General features: G+C 41.5%; 1 protein-coding gene across 5 annotated transcripts in view; it reads left to right on the top strand.

Annotated features, from left to right (window-relative positions):
• The first annotated feature begins 2,050 nt into the window (after positions 1 to 2,050).
• The window catches only part of CDON (cell adhesion associated, oncogene regulated), a 99,323-nt gene continuing 82,972 nt past the window's right edge, over positions 2,051 to 18,401 (top strand). For 3 of the 5 annotated variants that reach the window (XR_009734536.1, XM_061406365.1, XM_061406370.1), the window contains exons 1-2: positions 2,501 to 2,752; positions 4,487 to 4,617. The gene's annotated coding sequence lies outside the window, so the exon portion shown is untranslated. Of the gene's footprint in view, positions 2,072 to 2,500; positions 2,753 to 4,486; positions 4,618 to 5,884; positions 6,133 to 18,401 lie in introns of those variants that run through there. The other 2 variants (XM_061406367.1, XM_061406366.1) reach the window with 2 other exon arrangements.

Genomic DNA, 18,401 nt, shown 5'->3' with positions numbered 1-18,401 from the left:
CTTTCTAAACATAAATCTGCCCATATCACACTCCCCACTGCACTGACTCCCACAGTTTATAGAATCGAGTCTCAGCTGCTTGGCATGACGTGCATGGCCATCTGTGATCTGGCCTTAGCTTCCTCCTGCAATTCCTTCCCTCACACATCAATCACAAATGAGTATTTGCAGTTCCTTTGAGCAGCCTCCTTTCTTGTCTTTATTCATAACATTCCCTCTGCTAGACCACCCTCCCATTCCTTCACCAGCACCTGGCCAACCCTATTGTCCTTTAAGGCTTAGTTCATGGGTCACATCTTTTGGGAAGCCTTTCTTGACAAGCCACTCTCCACAAACTCTAAACTGGGTTAGCTACACTGACCCTGTGCTCCCACGCCTTGCTTGTTCATTGCACTGAAGATGTTTCAAAATACTTATCCACTGATGGATCAGTATCACAATTAGATTGTGTGCTCTCTGAAGCTTGTGTTGGGTCCTATTTCTCCATGTATCTCTTTGCCTAGCAGTGGCATAGAGTAGGCGCTCAATGATAATACTTGTAAAATATTACTTTACATTTGTAAGTGAACAAATAAGTGAACAATTCATTAATGGGAAACAATTTGCCCCTGGAATGAATTCACTTTACAGGTAAGGTAGCAAGGGACTAATCAGCATCCAGAAACATCATGATTATTTCCCAGGCCTGATTAAGAGTAACAATACCATATGTGTGTGCTGAGTCGCTTCAGTCATGTCTGACTCTTCGCAACCCTATGGACTGTAGCCCACTGTCCATGAGATTCTCCAGGCAAGAATACTGGAGTGGGTTGCCATGTCTTCCTCCAGAGAATCTTCCCAACCCAAGAACTGAAGCCCCTGTGAATTGAGCCTGCCTCTCTTACATCTCTTGCACTGGCAGGCGGGTTCTTTACCACTAGAGCCACAAATAGGCATAGTGATATTCAAAGGGCACTATGAGTCTTGGGAGAGCCCAGAATCAATGAGGCTCCAGGAGAGAACCCTCAAGAGCCTGTAGAGAAACTGCTATGGGATTCTCAGAGTGCTGCAAGAAACCTACAGGACTTCCATCTCATTCATACAAAACTCTCAGTTCAAATAAACCTTCACTGTTTACAGGACATCTTATTTACTGATTGAAAAAAATCATAAATGAAACAATAGAGAACAAAGAAGTAGAGTTCTTTTTTCCCTCTCCTCTACTGACTTTCTTAGGACCAGATGCTTTCATAAAGACCCTGGATATAGCTAAAGTAAAAAACTAAACTGTCTGAACACCACACTTTCATCGCCTTTGCTTGTGAAATTCAGTTAAGAAGGTAGTGAAGTGAAAGTTGTTCAGTCATGTCTGACTCTGTGATCCCATGGAAGGTTAGGAATGTCATATTTCTCCTGATGTTCAGAACTGAGTGTTTTTGAACTCCAAGTATCATTAGAGCTCTTTTTTGTAGTTAAATAGTAAGGGACGACGATGGTAAAAAAATTAACTGCTATTATTATTATTATTATATAGAGGTCACAATCCTCGAATGCCCATGCTGTGGCAGGTGCTTTCCACTAAGTATCATACTTATGCTTCACAGCAACCTTTAAATACAGTAGAAATTATTTTCTTTTCTGTTTGAACAACTGAAGTTCAGTGAAATCAGATCACTTGGGGCACGTCCAAAGGACAAGTTGGGAAGACTCTGGGGCCAAAGGCCGAGGTGGTTGCACGAGGCGACGCTGAGCCTCTCCTAGTCTCTAGGAAGTTTTGTTACCTGCCTACGTATATGTGAAGGCAGAGCGAGAGAAGCGGTGAATCCGAGGAAAATTCACCGCCTAAGAATCTAAATACTAAACGTGGGGCAAAGGCGAAGGAACCAAAAGCGGCGGGAAGCCGGAGGCATAAGGCAGACACTAGGTACGAGCCAAGAGAAGAGATGGACTGGCTGGCTCCGCAGACGGCTTAGGTGGAGCGATGAGGGGCGGGGCCTGGGCGGGGAAACCGGGGCCCGTGTAACCCAGTAGTGCTCGTGCTCGAGCCCAGTAGTGGACCGCCCCAAAGGCCGCCTCTCCCGGGGAAGTAAAGGTGAGGGGAAAGGGAGTGCAGGCATTATGGGAAAGTCCGAGAACTGCTAAGGCAACTCATCCTTCCCCATCCTAAACCAAAGCAGAGACTGTTCTCTCCTTTCCTGGGGGGGCTACCTTGTAGGGCAAGCAAGAGGGGGACAAGGAGAAGGGCCTGCCCGGAGCGCACCCCCTCCCCCCAGCTCGTTGGTATGGCCCGTCCCCCCGCCGCTGATCTGGCAGGCTGCGCGCGCACCCTCTGGCGGGTCGCGGGCCGGCGGGGAGCTGCGGCCTCCGCGGCCCGGTTCCCTCCTCCCGCTCCTCGCGTGCTGTTCGCTGGCGCGGCGCCCGCCGGGTGACGCGCCCGCGCGCCTTGGCGGGGAGGAGCGCGGCCGCGGGGGCGCGCCCCGGTGACTCCGCCCACCCACCCCCGCCTCCCCTCCCCTGAGTCCCGGGTGCCCGGCTCGCGCGGCTTGGTGCGAGGAGATCGGGACCCCGCGCCGCCCGCCCCCGCGCCCCCCGCCCCGGCGTGAGAGGTGCCACGCCCTCCCGCTGCCCTGCCCGGTGCATGGAGGGGCCCGTTCGGATCGCAGCCGCCACCGCCGCCGTAGCCGCCGCCAGCGCGCGGGGGATGACCTGGGGGTGGCTTTCGGAGCCGGCTGCCGCGCAGGAGGTCTGGGGGCTTAGCCAGCCCCGCTGAGAGGTGCGGGGGTGGGGTCGCACCTAAGTGTGGGCGGGAGGGGTGGCCTGGGGACACCGGGCTTGGGCGCCACGAGGCTTGGGAGCTGGAGGTCCGGGGGAGCGGGCTGCCTGGGAGGGCTGGGGGTCCAGGCTGCGTTCGGGGTCTGGAAAGGGTAACTGAAGGATGCGCAGCGGGGAGCTCCTAGGTTCCCGGTCCTGGGGACTCTGAGCCACCTCGTGGAGGAGGCGGGGTGAGGTGTCAGTGACACGATACAATCTCTTTGACAATGATCCGCTGGGGCAGGTGAGATGAAGCATAGCGGGGTGCAGGGGGCGCCGGGCACGTTTTCCCAAGGGAGCCGGATCTCTCGCCTCTCAACCTCCATCCCCGCGGAGCGCCCGAGAGAGACAGTGATTTATGTGTAGGGAGAATCAAGAGAAATTTCCTGCACAATGTATCTTTCTCTGCCTTCACAGACTCAGTGACTTCCCAGCCCCAGGGAGCGTATTTTTTCCTTCTCCTCTGTAAAGCATTCTGTGGATTGCATTATCATTTGCTAAATACATTACAGCCCGCTATTTATTTCACTCTGCAGCTTCCAGACCTTTGTTGCATTCTCTCCACATCTAGGAATTTCAGTAATAAATCACCGAGGGGCTAGAGAGCCTCTCTCGCCCTTCCCTTCATTGTTCTCCCCAGCCCACCAAATCAGGTGGAAGGCTCTCCAAAAAGAGATTTCTCCAGAATGCCTGTTTTTCCCAGTTCAGACTCCAGAGGGTGGCAGGTGCCTGAAGGGCAGGCTGCCTTCCAAGTTGGCATCTAGAATTGAGGGAACCTCATTAACCTCTGTGTCCTTAAATCAGACACCTTGAGAAACAGAAGACTGGACTAAAAGGAAACATGAGATACAGTCTCAGGCCAGTGGCCAGTAAAGGTGAACAAGGCCAATTCTCCTTCCTTGCCTCACTGATGCCACAAGCCGCAGACTTTCCAGCTGACTCTTGGCATACCTAGTGGACAGTGTCTGGTAGGAGAGGGTGGGAGGGGGCTGGAGCATGAAATGGGTTTATTCTCAGTATAATTCTAAACAGTCTATTACATTTTATAGCTCATTTTTTGGGGAGTAGTCTATTTTAGCTGAGAATGTGGGAGTAGTTCAACTTTTAGGACAAGATGAAAGCGACCTCTAGAAAATTTCTGGAAAATTTAAATGAGTGCTTAACTAGAAAGCATTCTTAGGAACCCAGAGAGGCACCAAATACTGTAGTTTCTGTTTTGCACATGTGGAAATAAACTGCCTCATACTCTAAGTTATATGAGAAGGATGGAGAAAACCTGTTTCATTTCGTAAAGACGTGCCCTGGGTGTGTGTTTGGCAGCGTGTGGAGCAGAAACATTTATATTTCTGTAAAACACGCAGGCACGCACACGCGCGCACAGACGCACACATGTGTATATTGTTTAACTTTCATGCAAAAACTGGGATATAGTATTTGGGAAATCTGTCTTTGTTTGAATAGTTAGTCAACCAGGAAAATCAGTTACTAGAGGTACTGTGCTATTGTTTGTGTAGTAACTCACTTGGGACGCCTTGATTGATTGCCATGGTTCTCATCAGCCTCCTCTTCTGTGGAAAGTACTTAAACAGCTCTGACCCTCCAGCCAGGAAGCACAGAGAACCCTTAGGACTTGGAGCATACAGATCTACCTTGTGTAGGTTGGCTTCTAAATCAGTGTTACTTGTCTTCTTTGCAGGTGGCTTGCCTGTGCATGGAAGGAATTAAGTTCATTTTAAGATAGGACACTCCCCACCGTCCCATCTGTAAGAGGAATCTTTATGTTGGAGTAAGAACTTCTGCCATAGGGCTGGGCTCAAAGAATTTCAGGTAAAACTTGTTGACTAGTTCTCATGCTTTCTTTTTCTTTTCCCACTTTTGCCCTTATGCTTTCGCGACTTTCTAGATAATTTCATTAATGGTTTTGTCAAAATGGAAGTTGAAGTATAATGTTGCTTCTTTAGAAATGTTTCTTATGCAGACCTTTGGACTAAAAATCTGTAAGATTTTTAGGTACTGTTTGTAAGTGAATCGGTACTGTTTTTAAGTAAAATACTGGAAAAATGATCTCAAGAATTAAGCCTTATTGTAGCAAAATCAGGCTGGAGATCAGAAATTTAAAACCATTAAGTGAAAAATTTGTTATTTGTTAACACATTGTTACATTAGCTATTGCCTTGTGGTTAGCATTTCTACTGTGTAAGAATGGAGCTAAGGCAACACATCAGAAGAGAAGCCTTGACGTCTAGGGATAGTCTCTATAGACATATGATCTTACTACTTAATAGAAACTAATTAGATTAGAAAGGAAATTTGGAGTCTGGTTGGTAAACAGATTGCTCTGAAGGACTTGATTTAATGTGGGTTTTGATGGGTGCTTTTTTTCAAGAAATTTTATTAACTTGAATTAGAGAATGCTTTATTGTTTGTATTTTAAATTTTATATTATACATAAACACTTCATTGATTTATAAGCACTCCATTTATAAATGTTGTATATGTGGTACTGACTCATTTTTCAGGAGAACAGAAAGGAGAGCTTGACTCTCTTCAATTACAATGAAGAGATAGTATATGGGATATATTTAATTTCACTTTAAATATATTGGATTACAATTAAATGAAAAACTGGTTTGTTGGTTTTTTTTTAATCCTTCAAGTTCTCCCTCATTGTCTGTGCTCTTTCCCCCCATTGTCAGGCTTAAAACATACAGTATCATTGTCATCTGTCCCCTGAATAATGGTCCTGAGGTGATATTATTAATGTGGCTTTTTAAAATCAAACTAATTATACTTGCCTAAAAGAGCCACATGTGTGTGATTCTAGCTGCCTGGTGCCTTTTGAGAGCCCTGGAGACAAGCTAGTGAATAGAGCTGAAAATTCATTCTGTATTTGATTAAATGGAACAGACTTGCTGCTCCTTACCCCAGCAGGGGCGATGAGATCTCTTGATCCCCGAAGCGGCTCCAAGACCCTGGGAATTCCATTAGCGAGCACCTGAGGAATTTCTGCCCTGCAGTGCCTTTTTTGTATGTGTGTATGTGTGTGTGTGGAGAGGGAGGGGAGCCGAGTGGTGATGGGGGGGCGGGTGGTGGTGGGCGTGGGGACGGAGAGAGGCTACATTAGGAGACTCCATATGTTAGTGGATCTAAAATCAAGGCAGGACTTAACAGCTTATCTTGTACGAGAAGAGCCCAACCCATAGGCAGATTGCTGGCCAGGACTTTCTTAGCAGCACGACTGTGGTGATGCGTCTTTATCCTGAAGTGCACGCCACTGTAAGTACAGAAAGTCACTTTTCTGCTTTCCCTCCGAAGCACAAGCATATACACGTTGCAGACCTGGTAAGTTTTCTGTGAATGATCTTTTGATAACTATGGAAAATCATGGTACAGTTTGGTCTCGCCTGTAAGGGCCGCTTTATTGTTTTAATAACTTTTCAGCCAAGAGCAGAATCAGACTTTTCTGTGAAGCAGAGTGTTTTGCAGAGATGAAATGCTTGTTTGAATAGGCATATTTAAGTTTGCTGTGTTGTTTTTATATGACTTTTATTGTGTTTTTGTAACATTATCGCAGAATTTACCTTCGTGCAGGGTATGTCTGTCTCTTCTGTTGTCTTTTGAAAAATTTCTCTCTGCTAGGATTTTTTAAGACATCGCTTTGCACACTTGCCAGCAGCCACAAATAAATGAAAATATATCTATCAAATATTCTGTAAAATCTTTGGAGCAAAATTTTTGAGAAACATCAGCATGTCTCTCCACTCCACCCCACCCCAGCCCTCACCCCACCCTTCTTCCCCTGCCCCTGAATGATTTTTGAATACAGACGCTCTTCAGACTATGAGCCTGGTTTGTTTCTTATGTGTTTTTCAAGGAAGAGCAGTTCTGAATCTTGGACGTTCTACTTAATTGATTTTCATCTTCCAAGAATAGTTAAAAATGAGTGTGAATTCCAGTGTTTGTAGCTTTCAACTAGAGCAGAAAGCAGTAGCCTATTTGATAGATTTTGTTTCTGATTAAAATCTTGTGTGTCACAGATCTCTCCATCCAATTCCTGTGTAGTCCTCTACTAGAGCCTCCTAAATGTTTAACACTAAGCGTTTAAAAAATAAAGAAGTCTTTTAGAGAATATGTTTAACTTTTTTTTCTACCTTCTTCCTGGGCTTGCATTCTACTAGTATGCTATGCTAAGTCGATTCAGTCATGTCCGACTCTGTGCGACCCCATAGACGGCAGCCCACCAGGCTTCCCCGTCCCTGGGATTCTCCAGGCAAGAACACTGGAGTGGGTTGCCATTTCCTTCTCCAGTGCATGAAAGTGAAAAGAGAAAGTGAAGTCGCTCAGTCGTGTCCAACTCTTAGCCACCCCATGGACTGCAGCCTACCAGGCTCCTCCGTCCATGGGATTTTCCAGGCAAGAGTACTGGAGTGGGGTGCCATTGCCTTCTCCGTCTACTAGTACGGCCAGATTGAAAAGACTCTGGGATGAATGGGAGTAAATACTAAAGTTAGTATTGGGCCCCTCTCTGTTCACAGTTGTTCAGGAACTTTGCTGTGTGGTGTATTTTGATGGCCAGAGATAATAAAACTATCCCAAAGCAGATTTTGTTTTGCTACCTGTCAGTTGGAATGTGAGTCAGGACTTCAGTTCTTGAGAACCAGTGCTGTGCTTTTAACCATCGACTTAGGAAACTATACAGTTCCTTACTACTTGAGAGGGGGGAAAACACACAGGTTATGTTACTGAACTGAGACATATTCTGCTTACATTTGGTTACAATATTTTTATATTGCTCTTGTGTAAACAGAATTAAGAAACTGACATACAGGTTGCTTTTCAGCCATTCTTGTCATAGATTAGCTCATCTCTTTTTATTTGTATGAGTTGGGAAGGTGATTTCGATCTAAGCCTTGACTTCCTCATCCCTAAAATGGGGCTAATAATGGTAGTAACTGCATTGTTTTGTGGATTACGTGAGATTCTGAAAGTAAAGCACTTGGCATATAGTAAGACCTCTATGAATGTTAGCTGCTATTTTAAGTAACTCCTCCTGTACACATTAGTCTGTTACTTTGATCCAGAAGTGATTTCTTTTGAAGATTAAACAATGAGGAATTCTCTGACGTTAGTAATAGTGGGGGCACATGGAACTGCTCTAATTTCAGTATGCTACAGTTCTCTTCATTTTGCAATTGAGACTTAAAAGGCACTTGGAAACAATGTTGCATCCCCCCCCTTTGAGGTATAATAGGAAAATGTACACAAGTGTACAGTTAATGTATACTGAGCGAACAGCCAGATGAAGTTTTATATATGCACATGTGTGGTAACCGTTACCCAGATCAAGATGTAGAACACTTCTTCATCTTGGAAGGCGCCCTGGTGCCCCTTCATGGACTTCGCTGCCGCCCCCAGCCGAGGACAGCTATTTTGACTAGTCTCAACCATACGTGAGTTTTGCCTGTTCCTGAACTTTATAAAAATAGACTCACATGATAAGTATTCTTTATATCTGGTTTCTTGCACTGTTCCTTATGTCTGAGAGCCATCTCTGTTACTGTGTATGGTAGGAATTCATGCTTTTCAAATTGTTTTAGCATCTTTTGCCTATTTTGAAATTCATAGTAGTTCATTTTATTGGCACATTAGGTATGTGGTTATTGGGAAAACAAGAAAATAACATCTCTTCCTCAGTCATTAGAAAATGAGGTCCTAGTCACTATCTTAGAAAGAACTTACGTTTGTACATGAAGTTGGGTTGAAGGTTCCATCACCTTCAGTGACAGTTCCATGAACCAAATCCTTTGATAACTGCCTTCACTTGTGTGTGTGTTTAGAAAGGGAGAGAGGGAGCCTCAAAATAAGGACCATCTAAGGTAGCTGATAATGTTCATGCTTAGGATTTAATGTCAAAGTCAATACTTAGCATGGTGCATTCAAGGAAAGCAATAACTAGCTCAGCATTAGCATCATATTCTCTTAGGAGAAAGCAAAGCAACACAGTGGATTCTTGCGGGGTGGGGGGGGGGGGGAGAAAAATCCACCCATAATGGAAGAAAATGGAGCAAGGATATTGTTATACTGCAGGAAAATTTTGAAGAATGGGACCCCACAGTTGATTCAGGAAGAAGAATTTTAGTCACTAACGTTCTGAACAGTTGCTGTCAGTCTCTGCCTATATGTTTGGAATTTCTATTGGTATTGTTGGAATTCCCTATTACAAAATAAGTAAAATTGATTTCACCAAACAGTGAAATAAGAATACCAGATGATATGGATGAATCAGAAGTGTGTTTTTTGTTTTTAAATTTTGGAAGGGGCTGCAGCTGAGGTTAATAGTGTGTGTTTCTGCTCTTGGAAATGTTGATGAAGCATTTTCTGGGTGTTCTGCTGGGATACAAGCCACTTCTCTCTCTCTGGAGACATTGTCTTTTTCAACGTTTGTAATTTTATTAAATCTTCTTTTTCATAGCTCCTTGACACCAGGTCCATCTTCACATACAACCATGTACAGGATGGGTTCCTTTGGACTACAGGGGGCAAGTGGTCCCCTTTTCTCTTAAATCAGAACCCCAGCAGCCAAGATTTCACTGGGGGTGGGGAGAGTTGAAATAGTGATATATGATTCATCTTTTGTCCCAGAGGGGGCACTCAAAAGATGCAGATTTTTTTCAAAAGAAGAACTGTTGACAACTAAAGCTGCCTCAGGACAGAAAATGCTCTTTTAAAGGGCGTGAGCTCCTTGTTGCTAGACATGTTATAGTGGTGTTTGCAAAAGATGCTGCAGAAGAAATCTTTCCCTTGGTTGAGAGTTGGGACCTCATGACCCCCAAAGGCCTTTTCAGTATGAGCCCATGAGACAGGCTCTCCTGAGGGGGCTGTGCTACTTAACCATCACATTCAATAGTTCCCCCTTACCCCAGGGATCACTTGCTGCAGTTTCATTTCCCTGGGATCAATCACAGTCCAAAAATATTACATGGAAAGTTCCAGAAATAAATGATTCATAAGTTGCAAGTTGTGTGCTGTTCTCAGTAGTGTAATGAAATACTTTCCCCCCACCGCTGCCACCCAAGATCCCCAGACCTTCAGTATTGTCCTGCCGCTGACATCCAGCCATTCACTTCGTCACGCCTGGGTGACCAGGCTTATCAGGAGCTGGTGATCGTCCTTCTGACGATATGTACTAGCCTAATTCTACATCACAATGCCTGTTACTCACCTCACTTCATCACATCCAGTTGGGCACTTGGTCACCTCCTACCATCATCATCATAAGAGCAGTATTCATAATAGTGCAATATTTTGAGAGAGAGAGACCACATTCATATAACTTTTATTATACCATATTGTTAAAATTGCTCTATTTTATTGTTAATCTCTTACTGTGCCTAATTTATACATTCAGCTTTATCATAGATATGTATGTATAGGAAAAAACACAGTATAAATAGGGTTTAGTACTATCCACAGCTTCAGACATTCACTAGGGGCCTTGGAATGTATCCCCTGTGGATAAGAGGCGGGGGCAACTGTACATAATTTTGGAGGGAAAAAATGTGTAGAGTTCCAAACAACCATTGGATAAATAAAGTTTCTCAAACCAGCTCTAGTTTAAAGTTGAGGACTGCCTCTTCTTGTTGACCCTTTCACTTTAAATGTAATTTAGTTTATCAATAACAAGTAAATGTCAAATATTCTTTTTTACTTAAAGAGAAAATGGGGCCCTTTCCAGTATTCTAAGCATATCATTAGCAGAAATGAGAACACTTTACAAATATCTGCTACCTTTTTAGGTAGGTACGCACCTGAGTTTACTTGAAGCTTCACCACTGGCCAAGTAACTGACTCACTCCTACAGAGAATTACGAGGCTTCCCAGATGGTTCAGTGGTAAAGAACCTGCCTGCCAATGCAGGAGACACAAGAGGATTCGATACCTGTGTCAGGAAGATACCCTGGAGGAGGAAATGTCAACCCACTCCAGTATTCTTGTCTGGGAAATCCCAGAGACATGCAGAGTCACTGATCTCACTGGATTTTTAAGGGCAGAAGTGTGTAATTAAAAGAAAGCTTAGGATTAAAAAAAAAATGTTAAAGATATTAGGACTTCTATCATCACATTATCACTGGAATGCTTGTCAAACATTTTACGTATTTAAGATGTTTAATTTTGTTCTGTGCTGTTATTTTGTGCCCAGAGAGCTGATGTCAGATATTGTCTTTTTTTTAAATACATAGTATTAGAGGAGTTTTCCTGGATTTCTGGCACTAAAAAGTACATTCTGCTTTCTGTCTCTTGCCAGGGAAATTTCTAACAGTTACTGGCTTTTTAGGTATCAGAATAACAGTAATTAGTATTTTCTCTTTTACTATCATTTGAAATCTCTTCAGTGAGTAATTGCATACACTGCCTGGTTGGAGGTGAAATTGGCAAAGGGGACGAATGTCTAATGGATAAAATACTACTTTTATCAGGCCATGAAATTACTGTAGTGACATCAGAACTTGGCAGCCTCTTGTATTCCAATAAAAAGAGAAATAGCATCATAAGCTAGGGATAAGATTTTTCTTGCCCATTTATTTTGGATTATTTTCATGGTTTTAGCCTCAGGGCATGTGTGCAACAAAATAGCACAATGAATAACAGGCAATAAGAAGGAGTGAACATAGCTTCAGCTGGAACGGATATGCTGTTTTTCACTCACCTCTGTTTCAGTGGTTTAAACTTCCTCCTAGGTTGGTGAGTGTGAAGTTATGAGATTAGGTATGAAGAATCCTCCTCTATGAAGTGAAGTTAAGCTTCATTATTGATGTTACATAGCTTTCAATATATTGAAAGTTTGATAATTAGCTGTTGAAATGGTCATATGAGGGGGAATGTCTAAATGTGACTATGAGTGGGATTGTGTCAGACAAGTGCTGTTTATTCCAGTAAACACCAGTAAAATGACCATTGTTTGAATCTAGTGTTTCCTCCTGCCTGTGTTACCCTGTTCACTCTTGAAATTAGGCTAATTAGGCTTTTAGATATTGCCATGATTTAATGACAACTGATGCACCAGGATTTCAAATTGGTTTCCATGCATCTGAACAGTTGTTCCAGTAGATCTTGGGACTGCTGAATCCTGGGAAAATAGTTTTATGTTTCTTAATAGATTATTAAAACACCCAAGTAGAACCACACTGGTCTTACCATTGTGTTGTGTCCATAAATTACCATGTGGGTTCTCCTATTCCTGATCACTTTTTTAAACCAGGTCATTTTATTGTTTCTTCCATTAAGTCTTAGATGGTCTTCCAAAATGAAATTACACATTTTGTTTTACAATAAGAAGGATTATAGTATGGATGGGTTAGATTTTAGACCTAATTCTGCATTTTTACTCCTCTTGAAGAACATATTTTCAAGTCATATTATAATCTGATTAGAATTGGGCCTGACTTCTAAATCAGTTCTTTTGATTTCTATTTGTTGAATATTAGACACACTTCCTTTACTATGGTCAAGTCCTTTTTGAGAGTAAAACGAAAACAGATCAAACTTCTACTCTGAATCCCTAATTCCAAGCTCTAGTTATTAAGTTATTCATGTTTTGACTGTAGATCCATATAAACGCCTTTCATAGAATTTTCTTCACACACTTTAGAGCCAAAGTTTTTTTTTTTTAGCCTCATGGCGACTAAAGCCAATTTTGAATCATTCTAAGATGGGTTGTTAACTGTGGTCTCCTATTAGGTTAGCCAATGAAATTGTCATTATCTGTTATCCTTTTGTGTTCGAGGATGTATTTTAAAAGAGCTGTTGTCACCGTGGTTAGGCCTTAAAATAATTTTAATGTTGTCACTGTGACTGCAGCCACGGTGGGATTTTAAATCATAAACAATAAAGCTTGTGCAGAGATTTGACAATCTTTTTTTTGCAGCATCAAATAAATTTTAGCTCAGGGATTTGACTGAATACATCTTGTTAATGTTAATAAGGTCTTATAGCTAACTCCCAAAGTGAGTTTCTAAATATGAGCTTAGTAAGTCCAGGTTGTACCCTACCCACAGGAAAGTAACAGTAGAAATTGTTTTAAAGAAAAATTGTCAAGGTTTTACTTATTTGAAGATTTTCTCTTCCAGATAGGCAGATTATTAGGAAAAAGATAGGGAAACAATTGACCCTGTAGAACAAAGACAGCCCTTGATCAGATCCATGTTTTCTCAGCTCGGTGTTGTACACATATACTGAATACTTAATGAGTTGTGACTGTAGATGTCAGCTGGGCATGGAATCAAATTAACAGACACCACATACTAAACTCCTGAGGGCTTCAACGATCAAGAATGAGAGACTGAGTTCTGAGTTTTTCATTTGTGCAATTAAGATTTTTTTCCCCCCTTCATGTTGAAATGTGAGTTTTCTGGAGAAAGAATCCATTCACTTGCCATTTCCTAGACAAACAGTCCCCATTTGCTTTAAAAGTTCTTTCTAATTCACTGAGAAATACTAGCATCTTTTGTGCCTGAATCATCTAGAGGGATTTGTACTACAGAAATACTTGGGCAATTTAATAATAAGCAGTGTGGTGACAAAGGAGCAAAGTATTGCTTTGGTTAAGCCAGGGGCCTTGATTAAATGAGTGCCCTGCAGACTTATCAGAATGATGCTTCCAGAGGATTGGGGAGCGAAAGACGGTCCTGACACTGCATGCGCAGACAGGTTGGGTGGAACCTGGACCCCCCTGTGCTCACGCAGCTGCGTGCTGAGGAATTGCTAGTTCAGTTAGACGCCTATCCTGTGATTCTTTTCATTCTGTTCACAGAATATTTGTCTCCTACCCTCTATTTCTAATGGTTGTTATTTCTTAAATAATTCTATAGGGTCCTTTGTACTTTGCAGAGTGTTTTAAAAGCTTTTTTTTTTTTTTCCTGTTTGCAATAATGTATGAAATAGTAAAGTTTTCATAAGAAGGGAAGTCATGAGGAAAATAAAGATTGAGCATTGGTTTCACACACAGGAGTTTTTAATGTAGTTCAAAGTTGGGTTAAAATATCTCTAATGTTGGAAGAGGAGATTATTTGAAACTGGGGTCTTTGTTTTTAAGCTTAATTTAGATTATAAGTGCACGTTTGTATGATTAGGAATAGAATGAAATAGTTGAATTTTAAGGTTTTTTGTTTTTTTTTTTTAATTTTTTGGTTGTGCCATGTAACTCATGAGATCTCAGTTTCCCCACCAAGGATCAAACCCTGGCACCCTGCAGTGAAAGTACTGAGTCCTAAACATTTGACTGCCAGGAAGTTTCTTGTTTTGTTTTTGTCTTTGACATTTGTAAACCACAAACTGCATCCGAGATTCTATTGGAAGATACTGAGATAGTGAAGTAAATTTTGCCCAAGGTAAAATTGACCCCCAGGTGTTTTGTATTTTTTTTAAGCTCTTTCCTCTTTAAAGAGGTCTTTAATTACCACCACGCCCCCCACCCCGACCCCCCCACCAGCAACAGGGATCCTTATTTTCCAACACATTTTTTTAGAGCCAGGTACCTGGATTCTTAGAAATTCTTTAATGGTATATTCCAGCTGAAAATGAAGTTTGAAAGCCCTATCCAGTTACATGCCCAGTCAGGAAAATAGCAAAGGGGGCTTTTAGAAATAAATCTCATTTTACATATACATTTTTGCTTGTGAAATAAATATCAAATCAAATTGAATGCTCTTTTTCTTAACATTTGTTCCACGGTACCCCTGTGTTCTGAGCATGACAGATGAGGTCAGTGCTTAATCTTATTTTCTGTTTCTTGGATATGTTAGAAAATGAATACAAACTTTGTAACTTTAAGTGATTCTTCTCATATTTCTTTTGTCAATCATTAACTATTTCTTTTCTTTTTTAATTTATTTAAAATTGGAGGTTAATTGCTTTACCATATCATATTGGTTTCTGCTTTATAATAGTTTGAATCAGTCATAATTTGAATCAGTCATAAATATATATATATATACCTCCCTCTTGAGCCTGCTGGAGAAGGCAATGGCACCCCACTCCAGTACTCTTGCCTGGAAAATCCCATGGATGGAGGAGCCTGGTAGGCTGCAGTCCATGGGTCGCTAGGAGTCGGACACAACTGAGCAACTTCACTTTCACTTTTCACTTTCATGCATTGGAGGAGGAAATGGCAACCCACTCCAGTGTTCTTGCCTGGAGAATCCCATGGACAGAGGAGCCTGGTGGGCTGCTGTCTATGGGGTCGCACAGAGTCGGACACGACTGAAGTGACTTAGCAGCAGCAGCAGCTTGAGCCTGCCTCCCAATTATTAGCTATTTCTTTTCTGTTTTATATCATTGTATGAAAGAAAGTGAAAGTGTTAGTCACTCAGCCGTGTCAGACTCTTTTGCAGCCTCATGGACTGTAGCCCGCCAGGCTCCTTTGTCCTTGGCGTTCTCCAGGCAAGAATACTGGACTGAGTAGCTATTCCCTTCTCCAGGAGATCTTCCCCACCCAGGGATCAAACCCAGGTCTCCTGCACTGCAGGCAGATTCTCTACCATCTGAGCCACGAGGGAAGCCCCATATCATTGTATAATATTGGCTAAAACAAATGTTAATGCTACAGCATTTAAGGATACCTTACTTGTGTTCTTTCATTGTAGATCAAACTAGTTTAATGAGATAGTTTAAAAGTTTTGATGACCAAATGGAGAAGGAAAGAAAGAAAAATAGGTAACTTAAAGGCAAATCTTGCCCCTCCTCCTGGGCTGGAGAGAAGCTGAGTTATAAGAGCACAGAGTCCAGCTCCTAGTTTGAGGTGTGAGGCTGTTTATTTTCACTCTGGAGCTGTATATACTACAGAAGGAAGACTCTGGCCTTGCTTAACCTAAGCAAGTCATTACTTATCTACGATCTGGCAAGCGATTTGATTAAGGTTGACAGAACTCATATAATATCAGAACCAGGCCCTCTTAATGATCGATGAAGCTTGTCTGTAAGTTTTTTTTTTTTTTGAAAGGACAAAAACAGAGCAAGAATGAATACTTGTTCAGATCTCCAACTGCCCAGTATCAGCCAAGTCTGTAATGTACTGTAGTTTTATCTGTCGGGGTTAATAGGTATTAATTTATATGTTATTTTTAATGGTATAACTAAATGGCTTTAAAAGAATATTTTTAGATCAGTAGGTTAATTTGACTTCTACATGATTAAATTCTTGAAATTTTGGAGATCTTGCTTCACACCTTAACATCTTTCTTAACGACTTTCTTTGATGTTATATATATATTCTTTTGTCTAGTGGAATTTTTTAACCTGTAAGGAATTTTCTTATTTATTTTCTGGTGAAATTTGAGTTCTTTGCCAATTTTTGGCTTTAACCTAAAGCATTTTTACCCTCTTGCTGTCTTACCATGCAACCATGATTTAGAAACTTGTAATAGTGTCACTGAGTGTCTCTGCTAACCTTTGCTATGTTATTTGTTCCTTATTCTCATTACCAACAGGTTCTCTGTATGACTAAAATGTGCAGATGTTCTTTTTAATTACTGTTTAAAATTTTTTTAACTTTTAATTTTGTATTAACAAACAATGTTGTCATAGTTTCAGATGAACAGCAGAGGGATTCAGCCATAAGTATACATGTATCCATTCTCCCCCAAACTCCCCTCCCATCCAGGGTCTTGGCAACACTTTAAATCATTAGTCTACATGTAGTTCTGTGTCCAACCAACATGATTTCTTGTGTTTTAATCATTCATATGTTGCTTAGTAGAAATGAGTATAGGACCAGAAGAACTCTCTCCACCTTATTTTAAGTAAATTGAGCATAAGGAATTTCCAAATGAGTGAAACAATTGAGAATGAATTCATTTTCTGTAAATGGAATTTTCATAACCTGGGAGTTTTCAGGCTATTGATCATACAGGTTTAGACTACAGTAAACTCTGGAGTCAGTGTGAGTGGGATCAAAGCCTGACCCCACCATCTCCGTGACAAGGCCTCTATGTTTCCCTGTCTGTATAATGGGATCACTTCAGTTAATCCTCACAGAGTGATAGGTGCTTGATAGGTGCTTCTTGCACGTGAGGGGTTGCTGCTGTTATATTATCTGTGAGTTCTGGTCTAATAGTTACAAAATATTATTGTGATGTTGCTGAATTCAAGACAGTAATTTCAAAATAAAGTGAGTTGGGATTAAACTTTGGGGACTGTAAATGTGGAAAGAAACTAGAATTGATTATATGTTGCTGTTGAGTTGGTTAGGACTTGGCTTCCATCGCAGAGAGTGGTTAGGTTATGTGAATAATATAATAGCTGGCGGTGATTTTCCCATATCCCCTTTCTTACCTAAATTTCAATTTTGTTTCTTTGCGATCTCCCGTTTCTCCTCATCTCCCCAGACTCAATAGAAACCTACTTTAGTACCAGGAAAATAAAATTTTAGATACGAGATGAACTTCTTACCTAGTCTTATTGCCACATTCTTAAAAGCAAGAGCTACCTATGGTTGGAACCTTTTGTTAATTCTTCTTGATAATTTTCCCACCAAAGGTACAAATGTTCTTATCTGTGGGAAATCCCAGTGCTTTCTAGGATTTTGATGTATACATATTTAATAATGAGTTTGGCTCTTAAGTCTCTTTCAAATTACTTTTTTTCTCTTGGGCTTAGATATGGTCAGAGCAGATAAATACTTAACTGGGCTTGATAGCTTTGAAGACCACCAATAAAGTGTCATTCCCAAGTTGTTTCTAAAAAAGAAATAGAATAGACTTGGCGATCATCTGATGCAAATGTTTGATTTGGAGGGAGGCCAGTGGTGCACAGTCAGCCCCACCCTAGCCACTCCCTTGAGTTGTTTCTCTGGCCGGGATAAGCCCTCAAGTGACTGTTGAAGATTGAGATTTAGCAGTAGAGGGGAATCCAAAGAACTGGAGCCAGGAGTTGTGGAATCAGAACATGGAAAGGTGGGGGGCTGCAGGCATCACTTTCTACCTGACTGTGGCCTGTCTGTCCTGGAGTTCCTTTCTGTCATCAGCAGTGACAGTACTAATGCTTCAGGAAGGAGATACTGTTCTGTCTTACTTTTTTGTTGTTGTTTTAAATATTTTTTTTAGTTAAGGTTTGAGAATTCATCTGTTTCTTCTACCTTACAGGTTGGCCTCATTATTGTATTTTTATTATATCACTGGAATCCGGGTTTTCAGGGAAGCACAGTAAATTTTGCAGCAATAATGAGCCTGTTTGTAGAAAAAAACATTGTACCATAACTCTAACATGCACAGATTTTTAAGATATTCCCTCTGGGGCCTATGGATAAAGCTTAGTTGAAATGCATTTATAGAATTTTCTTAAGGTAGTGGTCTTGGTGGCTATGGAGGTGGGTAGCATTTACAAGATTCTTTTAACCTTTTTGATTTGGGGGAATGTGACTCTAGTATTTGAAACTATAATTCTTGTCTTGTCACCCCCAGTCTCAGTTGAGATTTGCAAAGATGTATATAATCAAGGAATTAGCTTTGTGTGTGATTAGTTAACGTCTTAACGGAGGTGATAATGTCCTGTATTTTGCTAAAAAGGAGTGGACACTTAAACTTGAATAATGTGCCACTTCTTGCTTGGAGAATCCC

The sequence above is a fragment of the Bos javanicus genome, chromosome 29 (genome assembly GCF_032452875.1).
Source record: "Bos javanicus breed banteng chromosome 29, ARS-OSU_banteng_1.0, whole genome shotgun sequence".
NCBI classification, from domain to species: domain Eukaryota; kingdom Metazoa; phylum Chordata; class Mammalia; order Artiodactyla; family Bovidae; genus Bos; species Bos javanicus.
Note: the sequence above shows the minus strand (reverse complement) of the source record. Positions and strands in the feature narration are given on the sequence as shown.